Raw genomic sequence first — 14,271 nt, forward strand, 5'->3', positions numbered from 1 at the left:
CTTTTATTCGTGTTCTTTGTCATCATCCTTTGGTCTCTTTTTTTCATGTTTCCTTCCCTCCTTCCCCCCGCCCCCCGCCCAGCTCTCTCATTTCATCTTTGAGATTATCTGTAATCCCTTTCACAGCATTTTCTTCTTTCATCTCTTGAACTTACCCATCTCTAGTTGTGTATTTTACCTTTCTCTTGTCATCTTCTGTCCTTCCATTTTGAAGTTAATCTTGTCTTCCAAATCAGGTGTTCACATCTCAGGTGTCTGGTAGCGGGTGGAACACAGTGAAGTCAGTCTCTTGATACTGACGTCACCCTGACGTTCACCTGAAGGCCCAGTTAGCAGATGTGATGAGTGGGCCTTTGGGATATATGGGAGTCCCTACACAGCCCTGGAAGAGAGCACTGCAAGCGGCAGCTTTTACAAGTTGACCGAGCCCTGGACACCAGTGTAGTACACACGGACATCAGTGTCAAAGGTGTTTGAGCATTTGGGACTTCTGGAAAAGTTTTAAACACATCTTACACAATAATTAACTATCTGTCAATAGTCCTGACAACAGTGAAAGTGAGTTCTTGTGAATTTTACCCTTTAGTCAGAGGATAAAACTTTGTTTTTAAGAAGGCAAGTTGGTCCTTGATATTTTTTCAGTGAAATTTCCTCTCAGTCACAGTTGCCATGGTCCCTGGACCAAGTGCTATTCCATAGAACGGTGGGGTTACCACCTATTAGATCAGCAGTATAGACCGCTTCCACAATAAGGCAGTGCTTTATCTTAAATTCTTATTTCACTAATGCTTACACCCCAGAAGGCACTTTCAGGAATATTACGTTTCCTGAGCCTGCCCACTCTGCAAGGTATATAGGGTAAATAATATTAAAATATCGAGTGGCAGTACTCACAGAAGTCACATCAGTGTTAGCCATCTATTTGGTGCCAGAATTGTATTTGAATTCAGTTCGATGCCTTGTATCATAATGCTTTCTATTTGTTGAATAGTAGTTTCCAAATAGTAAAATAGGAATGTTTAATTTAGATCCGTATTTCACGATTCAGGTTATATACTACCCACCACTTTAGGATTGCCAAATAAAACACAGGATGCCCAGTTCAATTTGAATTTCAGATAAAAACAACAAATACTTTTTAGTATAAATATATCTCATGCAGGGACGTGTGGGTGGCTCAGTCAGTTAAATGTCTGCCTTTGGCTCAGGTCATGATCCCAGGGTCCTGGGATTAAGTCCCACATCAGGTTCCCTGCTCAGTGGGGAGCCCGCTTCTCCCACTGACCACTGCTCCCCCTGCTTGTGCTCGCTCTTTCTTTCTCTCTGACAAATAAATAAAATCTTTTAAAAATATTTATCTTATGCAATGTTTGTATTTCTATTTGCTAATAACTGGGCTCTACCCCACTTCCAGGGGTCTGTTCCAATTCTCATCCCACCCCACCCCTGCCTCTAAACAGGAAGCTCTGGTCTCCCTGAATTCTAGGATTTTGGTCTTCTCTCCATGGTACTTTGTATTTCATTTTACTTTTTTGTAAAACTGACTCTTCATTTCAATGAGACTGAAATCTCACAGAATAGAGGAATTTAGTTTTAAACATTTTGGTGCTTCACCTGTTGAAAGAGTGAATCCTTAAATCCAGTGCCCTACTGAGCCATATTAGAGCCTTAGTGTAGGCAAAATTATTTAAAAAATGTGTCCCCTTATATGCACTTATCAAAAAAAAAAATCCTCCCATACTTTGTATCAAGTGGAAAAAGTTAATAAAAGCTCTCTAACACGAGTATGACTATATATAAAAGGCATATTGTCCAATGTGTTGGACACCATTCTCAACTCTTATGAACCTTCCTGGCAGGAGATAGCCTCATGGACTGGGAATTGCCAGCTGATAGTAAATGACTGTTCCCGTTGCATAGTAACACAGGGTCATCAAGCAAACCACAACCTGTCTTTGTTTAAAATTTTGGTATTTTGTTTATCATGATTTTTGCCTTTTATTTTTAAAAAATACTGTACTAAACTATTAACTATTTTGATTACTGAGTATTTTCGGTGCCTCTTTAAATCTTGTGCTTCTGGTTAAATCTTTTAGGGGAATGCCAGGGGTTCTTTTATTTGAGTATCAGCTTATGTTTTCACATCTTAGTCACCAATACATTTAGGTTCATAGATGACGCTGAACATGACATCTTTAAAACTCATCAAATCTAATCTTTTTCATAGATGAGGAAACTGATCACAGTAGCAAAGTTGAGACTAGAGTTACTTGCTCACTGTGGTTTCTGCTGGCCATTTATGCTTCCTGTGGGAGAATGCATAATTTAAGTCAAATGGTTTTGTTTTGTTTTGTTTTACCTTTGGTATTAAAGTTTCTGAGAACAAAGAATGTCATCGGAACATATTGTGTTCATTATTGGAGGTGTTAACGCACATTGTTCATCCCTAGATTACTTACTTAAAATGTCTGCAGGTTTTTCGCAGAGGAAAAAATATAAAGTAGAAAAATAGGTGTCCTTATTTAAATTGCCTTTCCATTTTACATAATAGAAAGATCAGTTTTGATTTTTATGGGTAACATTTGAGCCTAGGTCACAGTTACTTTCTCAAGAAGTTCCACTATTGTAATTATCTGTCTTAGCAAAGTTTCTTCTAGGTGTCTACAGATGGCTGTGCTCTTCCTAGGATTGCCCTCTTGACTTCTGATTTGGGAATTAAGATTTTGATAGAAACCTTATTTCACCTTCCTATGTAGCTTGCTTCATTAGAGCTGATAAAGTAAGATCCCCAGCAAATATAGAACGCTGGAGGTATGACAGACAACCTGGTACAAATCTTTTAGGAGACAAGCTAAGAGTTTGATTGACAGATTGTCCTGTAATTTTGTGAAGCAAAGAGAATTTTCTTTATTAACAGATGGGCTCAAATTCGATGGGTTTAGTTTAGTTCTGCTTGTGTATGGATAACTTTTTTTCTTTTTATAGAAAGTAAAGCAAGCAAATAGACTAGTTTGTTAAATATGAGCAATGAGGCAACTACTATATAAAATACTATATTTGGAGCTCTTATTAAAAGAAAGTTCATAAGATTTGAGAAAGGGGGAAAAAGGGAGAGACTCTTTATACTGAGGACTTCAGCAGACCATTACACTAAAATTATAGGCCTCACAAAAGAACCTTATGGTATGTTACTTAGGCAGGTATTCTGAGAAGGACAGATTGGTTAGTATAGCAACCATAAGAAATAAGGGGCCCACATACAAATTAATGTTGCCATATTCAACAGTAATGCTGAAATCATTGTGTGGAAAATTGTAGGGGAAAAGACAGTTTTATAAGTATTATTTGTGAAGGGCAAATTATTAATTGTGAAGGGCAAAAGTTACCTTTGCAGTGGTGAAATCCGGCAGATTCTACCTTAATCAAGTGATCAGTCATTACCACCAATAATGGGGACAGTGGACATTATGTGCCTTCAGATATGATCTTTTGAGAAGTACAACATCTCCTAGAGTATTCTTGCCAACAATGCTTAATCCAAATTTAATCACAAAGTCGTAATCAGACAAATCGAGTTTCTGGGACATCCCATGAACAACTGATATGGATTCTTTAAAAATACAATATAATGAAAGGCAAGAGTAAAGGTTAAAGGAACATGACAATTAAATGTAATGCATGAACTTTCATTTGATCCTGGATTGAAAAGACATCTGTTAAGAACATGATTGGGACAAATGGGGATGGGCTGTATTAGGGAAAAATGACCGTATCAAAGTAAAATTTCTTGAGTGTGATAAGATATTGTTATTTAATAGGAGAATGTCCTAGTTCTTAGGAGATATATGTTGAAGTATTTATAGATAAAATGTTTTGATGTTTCAAACTTACTTTTAAATGATTCTGCAAAGGAAAAAAAATGTATTTTGAGAGTGCAATAGAGCAAATGTAGTGAAATGTTAACAATTGACAAATCTAGGTGAAAGGTTCATTCTTTCTTCTTTTCAGCATGTTTGAAAATTTTCAAAAGTAACAGCTAAAATCAAACAAATATGCTTCACATCTCTAATTAAAAGTTAAGGGGCATGGGATCAGGAGAAATCTCCCAAGAGTTCCCTGCATTGGACTTTTATGCATTGGACATAGGAGCAGAAAAATAATCAAAGTAATGAGGATTATTTTTAAGACATAAGTCACATGGAACATGAAAAAACACTTAGATAATATGGGATACATTAAAGTTAGGGCTTTTTTTCTCATTATAATAAATTAATGGATAATTAATTGGACTTAGTATGAGAAGAAATGACGTGACTTCCTGAAAGTACAAAGAGTATGGACTGTGATTAGCTCTATTAGTAACCCTGGTGGGAAGGTATTTGGAATGCAGAGCTGCAGCACTATCATGCACTATGCAGGGACTCAGGTGTCAAGGGTAGGGAATGATGCTAGAATCAGAGCCCAGCTCTTTTATGCTTAACACGCTTGACATACTTCAAAGTGGAAAAAATTTGTAGCTAAGACGTACTTCAAATGCCAGTTTCGCTTAATGTTTACATGTAATGATAATTCCTGTCTAATTGCTTATTTAATTGTTCTATTTTGACTATTTAATGACAGTCTGCTCCTCCTCCATAAAAGCCTATAAAATGTACGTCATTAAATGACTTGTACCAAGGCAAAGGTAGGTTCACCATGGTTCTGGTCCTTCTAACTCAGCAGTCTTTCATTTCAGTATGTCTTCTACGGACCTCCCTCAGAGAATTTGTTAGAATGTTAAGTGAGATCACATGGGGCACCTGGGTGGCTCAGTCATTAAGCATCTGCCTTTGGCCCAGGTCCTGGGATCGAGCCCTACATCGGGCTCCCTGCTCAGTGGGGAGCCTCATTCTCCCTCTCACACTCCCTTTGCTTGTGTTCCCTCTCTCACTGTCTCTCTCTGTCAAATAAATACATAAAATCTTTAAAAATAAATAAATAAGATCACATGTGTGAAAAGGCTAGAGAAATTAAGATGTTTATTCCATACATAATTCAGGTATTTTAAATTGAATGTTTACTTTGAAGGCTATAAGGAAAATGAATCAGATAAAGATCCTACCCTCGGAATTTATAGGTTGTTGAATGAGATATGGTATGTTTATAAATCACGGTTATCCTACAAGCTGCACTGTGGTACAGGCCGCAAAACAATGGTGCTAGAGACCAGGCTTTGAAGTCACATAAGTAGAACCCTGTCATTTGCTACATACTGTGTAACCTTGACAAAGTGACCCGAGTCTTGGTTTTATCATGAGCAAAGTAAGAAACTCCCGCTTTACTTATGAGTTATGAGGAATGATAATGTCTCAACATAGCACAGTGACTGAGTCATAGTTAGCACTTCATAGATAATAATAATAATAATGATATCTTTGCGGCCCTCATTCAGCATTCTCTATTTTCTCCAGAACCCATGGCACCAAGTGCCACTTGACGGCAGCTCTCAGAATTATGTGTTAATGTGGAAGATGAAATCACTTGACCTGTTGTGCCCTTTGAAACCTCCCTGAGAAATTAATCTGTAGTCTTTGCGTGCACTTATTTATCCATTTTAATTTGTATATTTGGATGGTTTCCAGTTTTTGGCTGTTGTGAGCAGTGTTGCTCATGTGAATGTCCTTATGCATGTCTCCCAAGCACAGGTGCAGAAGTTTCTTGAGGGCATATACTAGGAGCGGAACAGGTGAATCTTAAGATTGTGCATGTTCCACTTCCCAGTGGGATGCCAAACTGTTTTTCAACGTGGCTGAATAAATTTACACTCAAAGCAGCAGTGGATGAGCGTCCCTTTGCCTCATATTCTCACACATGCTTGTGAGACCAGCTTCCTAATTATTGCTCGAACTAGTGAGGTTTAAAAAGAAATCTCATTGTAGTTTAATTTGCATTTTCTGGGTTAGATAGCATGCTTTTCAATTTATTTAGGTCTTTCTTTTATGTCTTATAATAGGATTTGATAATTTTCCTCATCAAGAGCTAATACATATTTTGTTAATTACTCCTAGATATGGCATTGCTGTTGTAAATGCATTTTTTAAAAAAGTTTTCTCTTAATGGTATACAGAAATACGGTGGACTTTTTAATGTTGGTTTTTGTATCCGATAGCTTTACTATCCTCTTTTATTAATTTATCTCTAACATCTTTGGTGTTTTCTACATAGACAATTGCAACAATTATAAATTATGGCAGTTTTGTTTCTTATCTATTGCTATGTAACTCTTTTTGCTTTAGGCTTTGTTATTGGGATCTTACAAGTTTAGAATTTCTGTATTTTTCTGTTGAGGAGAATGTTTTATTCTATCACGACCCTTTTTTTATCTATTAATGCTTTTGACTTCAGGAAATCTTTTGTCTGATATTAATATAGCTCATTGGCTTTCTTTTAAAGAGTCTAAATTTAGCTACCGAGTTTCATCCATTTGCATTTGTGTGACTTCTAATACAGATCTTTTTAAACTTACAGTGGAGTTATGTCCCGATAAACCCACCTTAAGATGAATTTATACTACGTTGAAAGTTCATCTGGGGAGCAAGCCTGGGAGGTTAAACCTCCGACTCTTGGTTTTGGCTCAGGTCATGATCTCAGGGTCTCACAGAGTTGGGGCTCCATGCTCAGGGCAGTCTGCTTGAGATTCTCTCTGTCCCTCTCTCCCTGCCCCTCCCGCGGCTCACACATGCTCTCTCTCTCAAATAAATAAATAAATACATACATACATAAATCTTAAAAAAAAAAGAATGCTTAAAAATGTATTTAATAAACCTAACCTACTGAACATCATAGCCAAGCCTACCTTAAAGGTGCTCGTAACAGTCACATTAGCCTACAGTTGGGCAAAATCGTCTAACAAAAGGACTATTTTATAATAAAGTGTTGAACGCTTCATGTAATTCCCTGAATAGTGTACTGAAAGTGAAAAAAGGAACGGCTGTATGGTAGAGAGTGGTTGGAAGTGTATGGGTTGTTTACCCTTGTGACCACGTGGCTGACTGGGAGCTGTGGCTGCCGCTGCCCAGCGTCGCGATGGAGTGTTGTATCCCACATCGCTAGCCTGGGAACAGATCAAAATTCTAAATTTGAAGTGTAGTTTCTACTAAGTGGGTACTGCTTTTACACCATTGTAAAGCTGAGAAATCATAATTAAACTATTGTAAGCCAGGGACTGTCCATATACTGGATTTTTTTTGACCAAGTTATTACATTTTTTATTTATTTTGCGATTCCATCCTTTCTGCCCATTCCACTTACCTTCTTTTGGATTCACTGACATTTGTTTTTTCTGTGTTTGTTCTTTAATGGTTACCATGCCTATTTTAATTTAATTTTATTTTATTTTATTTTATTTTGAGTTATTTATTTGAGAGAGCGCGCGCCTGCGCGCGCGCGCGCGCGCGCGCATGCATGGGGGGAGGGGCAGAGGGAAAGAATCTTCAAGCAGGCTCCCCATTGAGTGCAGAGCCCACCATGGAGCTTAGTCCCAGAGCCAGGAGATCATGCCCTGAGCTGAAACCAGACACTCAACTGATTGAGCCACCCAGATGCCCCTACCATGGCTATTTTAATATAGATACTTAATAAGGCATAAAGGTAATCATTATGTACTTTTTTGGGTCAAACTTACCTTTCCCTTCTCGTGTCAGAAATTATTGTTTTATACAATTAATTTATTTAATCTTACCCATATATTTGCTACTATTTTCCATTACCCTTTCTTCTTGCATTTCTGTCCTGTCTGGGATCATTTTCCTTCTTCCTCCAAGGTGTTCTTGAGAATTTCCTTTGATATGAGAGTCTCTTTCATTTTTTTTCTTTTGAATATATCCTTACTTTTTCACTTTTCTTTTGGAAAATAGTTTGGCCAAGTGTTGAATTCTAGTTTACAAATTATTTTCTTTCATCTCAATAAAGATATTATTTTAGTGCCTTCTGGCATCCTTTATTGCTATTAGGAAGTCATTGTAAGTCTAATTAATATTCCTTTATAGATGATCAGTCTTTACACGCCGGCAGGTTTGAACATCTTTGTCTTTCATGTAGTATGGTTTCGTGATGTATTGAGGTATGGATTTCTCTTTATTATGCTTGCAGTTCATTGGGCTCTTTAAGTCTGGGACTGGTGTTCATCAGTTCTCAAACACCTTTGCTATTATCTCTTTGAAATTTTCACTTTCCCATATGCTGTGTGTGTTCTTTTGGAATTTTGATGTATGTGTTGCTTCCTCCTATTTAACTCCTACTCCATAGCTCTTTACCTATCCTTGTTTTCATCTCTTTATTTGTCTGTGCTCCATTCTGGATAATTGCCTCAGATCTGTCTTGAACTACTTTGGTCTTGATTTTGATTCCTCTAAATTATAAAAAAACTATAGTGAAGGCAATTGAGATTTAGTACTATATTCAGTAAAAATTTGGGGCATAAAAGGAAATTAACTTGCTCTTCTCAGCATAACTTACTCCAGTAGAATAATCAGATGGTCCTATAGAAAAATGAAAAAATTACATTTCTGGGGTGCCTGGGTAGCTCAGTCAGTTAAGCATTTGCCTTCAGCTCAGGCCATCATCTCAGGGTCCTGGGATCAAGCCCCAGGTCGGGCTCCCTGCTCAGCGGGGAGTCTGCTTCTCCCTCTCGCTCTGCCCTTCCCCTCTGCTCATGCTCTCTCTCTAATAAATAAATAAAATCTTTTTAAAAAATTAGATTTCTTAAATAATTACAAGGATTGAGGTTTATATTATTGTATCTAAAATCATTTTCTGCTTTCACAGAAATGTTCTATGTCACTTTCTTTTTTTTTTTAAGAGAGGGAGAGAGAGTGGGGTTGGTGGAAGTGGTAGAGGGAGAAGGAGAGAGAAAATCCCAAGTAGGCTCCATCCTAAGCATGGAGCCTGGTGCAGCGCTTACTCTCACAACCCTGAGATGATGATCTGAGCCAACATCAAGAGTTGTATGCTTAACCAACTGAGCCACCCAGATGCCTCAAATGTCATTTTTTAATTTAAAAAGAAAGTCAAGTGCTTTTATTTCCTAAGATATATATTAACAAATTTGGTTAGAGCCAGGGCTAACTTGAAGGGCTTTTTTTTTTTTCTCTTTGCATCTTTTACCTTTTGTCTGTCATCTGAATCAGATTCTTCCAATGTGAGTTTAAAAGAAATCTCTTATTTTTGAAAATGCTACTCCAGTTGGAGGTGCATTTTATACATTTTTCTCCATCTTTTTTCTTTTCATCATCAATCAGAAGTTTTTTTTTTAATCAGAAGTTTCAATGACTATTTTATAGGAAAGTGGCTCTGTGTTGAATAATTTATTAGTATTAGTCATTTAATTAGTCATTTATTAAATTAGTCATTTAATAAGTATTTATTAAATAAATATATTATAATGAATCTTTTTGATTCACTATCATTACACCAATAAATCTTAACCATCTTATTGAAATGGAAAACACTTATGTTTAGTTGAATTTGAGTTGCTGAATAATTTGATATTCCCATTAAAAATTCAATTAAATTTCAACAAGACACATAATGAACAAAACAGAAAGGTCCTTTAAAAGAAATAAGAACCATGGCCATAGACTTTAAGGAAGATTCTTTGAAAAGGGAGGAAAAAACTTAAAAATAACAGCACTATAATTACACATTATTAAAAGTTATATAGAAGTATATACATACTATTTTGAAGACAGAAATGAGCCTTCAAAAATGTAAATAGTTTAATAATGCCAAAAAGGAATATCTGTAAAGAAATAAGAAATAAAACACAAATAAAAAATATGATTTCATAAATTATGAATGTTTGTATTTTGTTTTGAAAAGATAAGAATGTAATTTTTTTTTCTATGAAGAAAGGTCATCAAAATTATGTTCCTGCCAGTTTTCTCTAAACGTGGTGTTTTTAACTGATCGTTTGGTGGAGGAGAACAGGGGGAGGATGAGGGAGGAGGTTGTTGCTACCTTAGCGGATTCTGCTCCCAGTTCAGGCTCCAGGTGGAAATCTCCGAGTTCGTAATTGTTCTTCTGGCCTTTGCTAGATAGGATCTCACAGATTCTCTTCTGTTTGAACCTGTTTGGGGTTCTCTGTCCTACACTACCAGTGCACCCACCCCAGGACCCAGCTTTTCTGAATTTATATCTCATCCTCTTACGGGGAAATTTTACACAAATTTTTGATTGATGGCATAAACCATGTAACTCAAGTCATGAAGGTTTTTGAAGCTTAAAAACTAGGTCATTTCAATTCAAAAGTCTGGGTTTATGAAACTCAAAGAAGGGATGACTGGGTGGCTCAGTGGGTTCAGCACCTGCCTTCGGCTCAGGTTATGATCCCAGTGTCCTGGGATCGAGTCCTGCATCAGGCTCCTTGCTCAGCCTGGAACCTTCTTCTCCTTCTGCCTGCTGCTCCCAGTGCTTATGCACACTCTCTCTCTCTCTGACAAATAAATAAATAAAATCTTAAAAAAAAAGAAAGAAAGAAACTCAAAGAAGGGTTTGATCCTTGTTTTCCTAAGATTCCTTCTCTAAGACCCTGAGGTGTATTGTCCTAGCCACCTGGATTAGGGGAAGAGACATGGCATACCAGGACCTGCGCTGGAAGAGAGAAACTCTTGTTATGTCCCACTACAGTGATAATGAAACAGAAAGTAACTCCAGAGTTAATTTAGAGGCATGAACTAAAATAATCCTCATTTAAATATTTTTTATGCTGAAGAGTGACAATTTAATTCCGATTCTAAGATTCTGCTTTGGTGATGAGAGGCTTAATAGCTGATGCTTACTAATAGTATCTTTGTGCATTTCTCTATCAGTCTTGATAGTGATTGTCTCTAAACTGTAAAGTTTTGTTTTTTAGGCAACAGGGATATAGTGCTGTATTCTATAAGGGTTCTTTCTCTGTCCTTCAGAAAGGCCATTTGGAAACTAACTGAGGCACCTGAAGTTCTGATTTCAAATAAGTTTAAAACTGACCTTTCTGTTGTTTAGAATAATTCTCTTTGTTAATAATTCACTTTCTTTATTTGCAGAACTCAGACTAAAAATATAACCTGTTTCATATCCTTGACTTCCCCACAGTAATAAACATTGTAAGACGCTCTTTAAGATTTGTGTTAATAAATGAAAGTGATTGGAGAATGAAGGAAATTGGTGAGTTAGTATGTGTTTAATGTAGTATGTGCTTAATGAGAGAAATTTTTAAGTAGGCTGGTTTGGTGAGGCGATAAAATGGAATTTGTGTTGACCTATCTGACATTGGGTTATACGAACTTCAAAGTTCTGTCTTGCGCTAGCAGTTCTGAGAGAGGGGATCTGAGATGCTGGTGTCCTTGAAGTATCGAGTTCTGCTTGTCGCCACGTGATTTCTACTCATTTACTTCTATGAAGTTGATTGTTTTGTTCTCGATGTATTTATCCTACAAGGACTTCTTACTGTACGGTGACAGAAGTAGAAAATGATTTGTCAAGGAGACTTCATGCATACTTCTTAGGTCACAAATTATGTTTCTCATTTCATCACTGGCAAGTGCCATAACTAGAATATATCAAAGTAGATGGAAAATTGGGTCCCGTTTTACTATTAAAAAAAAAAAAGAGCGCTTTGTGAAACTCTGATAATGAAGCGACTGTTTTTTCTATTTAATGCCATTAATATCTTGGTTCTGTGGGTTTGGACTGAAAGTATATAATTCTAAAACAGTGTGTTTAAAATTGTGCTTCTCAGTCACCTTTGCATTTTTAAATATAGAAAAGTTTGCAAAATTATCAGTCTGTGAGTCTAACCAAATTACTTGAATATTAAACATGTTTATTTTCAATATATATGGAGATTCAGTCATGAGCCCTATTTTACTAGTTTCTCCAGGTAAAATAGGCCAACTAAAAGATTTTGTCAGTTTCATTCCTATTATGATTTAATTTAGTTTGAGAATTTCTGTAGATTACATGTGTTAAAGAAGTTTCTGATAAGAAAAAGTATGCAAAATCTATTAGACATACTGTATGAGCAATGTTTATGAAATAGTTTAAAATATATTGGCAGTACAGAATTGCTAGGTACAGTTTTTTGCCTACAGCAGTTGACTATCAAATGATTAGAAATGTTGGAATGCTTGGTATGTCTTTGAAAGAGAAATCTGCAAAAGTCCGTATCTACCCTTGGCAAGTTGCCAAATCCATGTATTATGCCATTTTAATATAATATTATTCTCATATCAGATTTTTAAATATTTTTAGCTGTGGGAAATTGCTTTTTCCAGGTGACAAATGATTAAACGAGGACTTTTTCATGTTAGAAATAATTCCAGTATATTTATATTGGTCCATGAGAGTATATAAATTTAAGCCAAATAATTTAATGTTTACCATATCATTTTAGGTTCGTAGAGGATTAGCTCATTAAACACCTTTTAGGAAGCACCTTCCCTCATAGCACATGCATTAACTCTTTGAGGGCATTGGGGTATAATCAAATGTACTAGATTACATTCATCTAATGATGTAGTCAGTTTCCTTTTTTGAGAAATGGTTCAAGTAAAATAACATTTATTTAACTTTTGATTCTTTGCAATTTGGTCTAAGTGTGTCAGAAACACCAAAGATTTATAAAACCAAAGAGAGGATTCCAAAGGTATCACATATCCTTGGTTCTGCTATCATTTGAGAAACATGAGTTGCTAGTTGGTTTTTTAAAATTTTATTTATTTATTTTGGAGATAGAGAGTGAGCGCGCAAGTGGGGTGAGGAGGAGAGGGAGAGGGAGAAGCACGCTTCCCACGGAGCAGGGAGCCTGACGCGGGGCTCAATCCCAGGACCCTGAGATCATGACCTGAGCCGAAATCAAGTCAGACACTTAACCAACTGAACCACCCAGGTGCCCATCTAGTCAGTTTTTTTAAAAGCTGAAAATGAAAAGATGTTACAACATTTCTATATAATTTTTCAGACAAAAGTTCTTTCCATTAGCTCAGGTTTTTTAAAAATCAAGATCTCAAAAAAAAAAATAAAAATAAAAATCAAGATCTCTTTACCAGCTTCCTAGGACACAGATTAAAAAATTAAAGAATGTAAGTTTTGTTTTTCCTGCCCAAATGGAGTCTTGTCACAATTTCACATGGAGACAAACTACTGAAGCACAACAACAGGCAGGATGAGTATCCATCTAAGAAGACAGCTGTACATATTTTGTTTTCATGAAAAAGGTAAGGTCACAGGTGTAAAGAGCAGTAGAAACACCTTCACTTCAGTTAAGGGGCTCAATGAAGGCTTATAGGATGTGATTTTGTTAGGGCTGTTGGGCTTCAAAATATATTTAAATAGTCACATCTATGAAGGAAGATGGAAGAATTTCTGCTGCAGACGTTAGTAAAAGCAGAGGCGGGAGAGAGCAGGGTATCGGCAGAAGACCAAGTATTCCATTACGACTGAATGTCTTAGAAAGTCGGCATGAAGAGATGCCTGCCTTTCTAAAATACTGTAGCAATGAGTAAACACATTAATAGCATGTTCTTCTTATGAATATGTGAATGCCCTTTTTCTGATAAAGCACATTAGTATTCTATATTCATTTATTAAAGCATATATTTAATATCTGAATAATTCTGCCTGGTGGTACCTGTAATGTCAGAAATTTCTTCTTTTAACATTGAAATTCATCATGTAAGGACTTTTTGCAGTTAAAAGAAATCTTGCCCCATTCCTTATCAACATATTTTTTTCCTGTGGTTTTCCTTGTTTCCAGTTAGCTTTTAAAGGCAATGTTTAGTATTACTTATGTAGGCTCCGGGGGGGGGGGAATCAGTTAACAAATTGATATTTATTTATAAACAGACAGCATTTTTTGGACAGAGGTGCTTTCGTGAATGCCGGAGAACTGCTGCTTTGAGTTGATTTAAGGAAATAATAAGGAGCATCTAGAAATTCAAGCCCAACTGATTTACCATTTACTGTATCATTTTGGGTCTGTACAGATTTAGCTCATTAAACACCTTTTAAGAACTTCCTTTTGCTGGAAGTAGAGTGGGAAAAAATTCCCTAAACAGTCTTTGAAAAATTACTGTTTGCAAAAAAGATTACCAGGGAAGCAAAACATTGAATTCTGAATAATTATAATTACAGTGTAGCCTCTTACAGTTTCTAAAGTGCCAGTGCTAAAATGATACGAATAGAGGGGGAGAATATTTTAAGTGTAGACAAATTAATGCCAACTAAAGTGAGTTAGAATGTGTTTGTATTTTT

At 36.3% G+C, this 14,271-nt stretch overlaps 2 protein-coding genes across 3 annotated transcripts in view; one reads left to right on the forward strand and one right to left on the reverse strand.

Moving 5' to 3' along the window:
• The window catches only part of LOC123799258 (uncharacterized), a 490,917-nt gene that overhangs the window by 421,872 nt on the left and 54,774 nt on the right, over nt 1-14,271 (reverse strand). The window lies entirely within an intron of this gene.
• Nucleotides 1-14,271, forward strand: part of FBXL17 (F-box and leucine rich repeat protein 17) — a 484,579-nt gene that overhangs the window by 208,003 nt on the left and 262,305 nt on the right. The window lies entirely within an intron of this gene.

The sequence above is a fragment of the Ursus americanus genome, chromosome 5, assembly GCF_024610735.1.
Source record: "Ursus americanus isolate L20-20 chromosome 5, mUrsAme1.1.p, whole genome shotgun sequence".
Lineage (NCBI taxonomy): Eukaryota > Metazoa > Chordata > Mammalia > Carnivora > Ursidae > Ursus > Ursus americanus.